The sequence below is a fragment of the Gorilla gorilla genome, chromosome 1, assembly GCF_029281585.2.
Source record: "Gorilla gorilla gorilla isolate KB3781 chromosome 1, NHGRI_mGorGor1-v2.1_pri, whole genome shotgun sequence".
Lineage (NCBI taxonomy): Eukaryota > Metazoa > Chordata > Mammalia > Primates > Hominidae > Gorilla > Gorilla gorilla.
The window spans coordinates 227,527,569-227,531,314 of record NC_073224.2 but is presented as its reverse complement, the minus strand read 5'-3'; the positions used below and the strand labels follow the sequence as shown (position 1 = coordinate 227,531,314).

General features: G+C 41.9%; 1 pseudogene; it reads right to left on the bottom strand.

The window, feature by feature from the left end:
• Positions 1-1,204: 1,204 nt before the first annotated feature.
• LOC129529543 (endogenous retrovirus group K member 104 Rec protein-like) lies at positions 1,205-3,227 on the bottom strand (annotated as a pseudogene).
• Between the last annotated feature and the right edge of the window lie 519 nt (positions 3,228-3,746).

Sequence of the window (3,746 nt, the reverse complement as noted above, 5' to 3'; positions counted from 1 at the left end):
TGCTTGGTAGGTTCTCAGATACTGTCTGGGATGTTTGGGTTCTCGGGGACACCTGCTTCTTGGCTGGGCACAAGAGACTTGGCTTCCTACCTGGCCTTCAGGGTTCAGGCAGGGGACATGCACCCTTAAGTAACCTGATGGGACCTGTCACACCAGAATTCTATACACTTGAAGTGGGGCCAGCCTCTCCACACCTGTGGTTACTTCTCATCAGGTGGGATGAGAGACTGAGGAAAGAAATAAGACACAGAGACAAGGTATAGAGAAAGAAATTGGGCCCAGGGGACCGGCGCTCAGCATACGGAGGACCTGCACTAGCACTGGTCTCTGAGTTCTCTCAGTTTTTATTGATTACTGTTTTCACTATCTCATCAAGGGGAATGTGGCAGGAGAACAGGGTGATAGTGGGGAGAAGGTCAGCAAGAAAACATGTGAGCAAAGGAATCTGTGTCACAAATAAGTTCAAGGGAAGGTTCTATGCCTGGATGTGCACATAGGCCAGATTTATGCTTTTCTCCACCCAAACATCTCAATGGAGTAAAGAGTAACAAAGCAGCATTGCTCCCAACATGTCCCACCTCCTGCCACAAGGCGGTTTTTCTCCTATCTCAGAATGGAACAAATGTACAGTCGGGTTTTATACCCAGACATTGCATTCCCAGGGGCCGGCAGGAGACAGAGGCCTTACTCTTATCTCAGCTGCAAGAGGCCTTCCTCTTTTACTAATCCTCCTCAGCACAGACCCTTCACGCGTGTCGGGCTTGGGGACGGTCAGGTCTTTCCCATCCCATGAGGTCATATTTCAGACTATCACATGGGGAGAAACCTTGGACAGTACCTGGCTTTCCAGGGTAGAGGTCCCTGCAGCTTTCCACAGTGCATTGTGTCCCTGGTTACTTGAGAATGAAGAATGGCAATGACTTTTATCAAGCACACTGCCTGTAAATAGTTTGTAAACAAGGCACATCCTGCACAGCCCTAGATCCCTTAAACCTCGATTCCATACAACACATGTTTCTGTGAGCTCAAGGTTGGGGCTAAAGTTACAAATTAACAGCATCTCAGGGCAAAGCAATTGTTTAGGGTACAGATAAAAATGAAATTTCTTATGTCTTCCTTTTCTACATAGACACAGTAACTGTCTGATCTCTCTTTCTTTTCCCTACATATCCCCCTTTTCTTTTTGAGAAAACCGCCATCATCATCATGGCCCGTTCTCACTGGTCGCTCTCTCTTTGGAGCTGCTGGATACACCTGTAGACTAACAACAGACAAAACAGATATACAAGGATTAATATGAAATTACAGTAGTTGAACTTCTGTTGGTTTTAACCCAAGTGACAGGGTTAAGATTTGTGAGGCCATCAGAAACTTTCACGATTGCCTCAGTTTCTGGCACCAAATTTAAATGGGCTTTTGATGCCTCAAAAATTTGTTCTTTTAATTTTGAAATATCTAAAGTAAGATTATCTTCTCTTCCTTATAGATGACATCTAACCATGTCGCAGTGATGCTCAGACTCATTATAGGCTTGGGGTTTAATACAAAAATCTGACATATTCCAGTCACACTGTAACTGAAAAAGATATTCCAAGCTCATGAGCCTATCTCCCATCCAAATGACAGTTTGTCTAAGATCATTAATTTGGTTTGCCAATTTTTGATCTATTTGGGTCTGAGAGTTCCACAATTTTGAGGAATTCTTTTGCCAATTATTTACATATTCTGCAGTTTGAACAGAGAAGTGTAAAGCAATTCCAGCAGCCACAGCAGTAGCTGTGACTGCAATAAGACCCAAAATCACTGCAATCAAAGTAAAAATGAATCTTTTGGATCTAGTTAGAACTCCTTTTAATACTTCTGTTAAAATATGGACAGATGGGGAAGCCTCCCACTGTCAGTCCATGGACACAGGAATCCACATGCCCTCTCTTGCCCTCACCAGCAGAATACGGTGCTGCCAATCAAAAGTCAAATCAATGCAAGTAAACAATCTACACTTTTCACAGGTTATAGTTTAGGAATCTGGTTTAATAACTATGTTTCCTACAGCTAGCATATAAGGGGGTTTTACACAACTTTGCAAAGGAATTGTCGGATTGGAATTTAGGTTAATAGTATAATATGGCTTATGATCTCTTGTTCCTATAGCTTGATTTTCAGACCAAATTCTAATGTGGTGTGAGGCCACAGTAAGCTTTCATAATGCTGGATGTTCAGGACCAGTAACAGGACTAACTAACTTTGGTCGAGGTGATGAAATTCGCTTTTCACCCCATTTCCATGAATAGGGTGATTCTAACTTTCTATAAACCTGATCCAGCCTTTCAGTTTAATCACTATCATAGGCCAGATTAATGGGCCAGATGGATGGGGCTGTGAACATGAGTGAGTCTGGCCCATACAATTATAATAAAATTGGCCTCGAGGGGCCCGGTCTATAATAGTTCCAAATTCATTGTTTTGTAATACCACCGCAGTATCAGCCACACATTCTTCCCAAACTGAAACTTTTGGGCCTTTTGGTTCTTTGGGAATTTTCTTGGGGCAAGGCTTCCCCTTAGGCCTAAATTTTAATGATCTTTGATAAGAAGAGTCCTGTAAATTATTTTATCTGTGGCCTGAGTGACATCCCACTTACTATGTGATAAGTAAATCTACTGGTGGCACTGACAGTAGTTACTACTACCAACCAATTTGGGGTTGTAGGCATTAAATATCCTGGTACCTTCCCTAGGCAAATAGGAGGATAATGATACCCAGTGGAAATATTTATCATCAATTGTTTTTTAGGTTGGGCAGGGCAACGATCATCTGTGAGACCTGGTACCCATGCACTATTATTAACACATACCTCAATAGGATTATCCATCCATGTGACTGCCTGAATTAAGGGCGGGAAAGGCACACAGGCCGGGTAAGTATGATTAGTTGTGGCTGCTACTGCAGTCACAGGGAGACTTACCACCGTTGATACAATCATCAAAGCTGCAGGCAGCATGTTCTCTGGAGTTTGTGTTACCCTTTTTGTTCTTCAGGCTTTTTTCAGCTAACTGTGTCAGCTTCTTTAATTGGGCCCAGGTCAGCGGCTCTGCTTTCTTGGTGGATGGCAACTTCATCTGTTCTTCTGATATCACCATTTTGTTCACCCGGTGAGTCGATGATGCTCGATTGCGGGTTTTCCATCTCCGTGGTGGCGCTTCTCTTTGCATCTCCGATGGGTTCATTGTAGAACTTTAAATGTCTAGTGGGTATCCAAACAGGAAGCTGATTTTCTCCTGGTGAAACACAAGCAAAACCTCTCCCCCATGTTATCATTTTCCCTATTTCCCTTGTCTTATTTTTGTTGTCTTTCCACCAAATCAGTTTTCCTTCATGTGGGCTGTTCTTTTTACCAGTAAAATGTTGCTCTGCAGAAGTAGTGGTCTGATTTCTATAAATGTTTAAAAAATTTAAAGTATAGAGTGCTAAATTAAGTTGCATCTGGGGAGTGTTATACTCCTTAATGTCTTTTTCCTTTTTTTGTTTCACCACTTGAGCTTTGAGTGTTCTATTAGTTCTTTCAATTATGGCCTGTCCTTGGGAATTATAGGGGATTCCTGTTGTATGTGTAATTTTTCACTGATTTCACAATTTTTAAAATGTTTTACTACAGTATCCTGGCCCATTATGTGTTTTAATTTTTTTTTGGAACTCCCATGACAGCAAAACAAGATAATAAATGTCTTTTAACATGGGAAGTACTT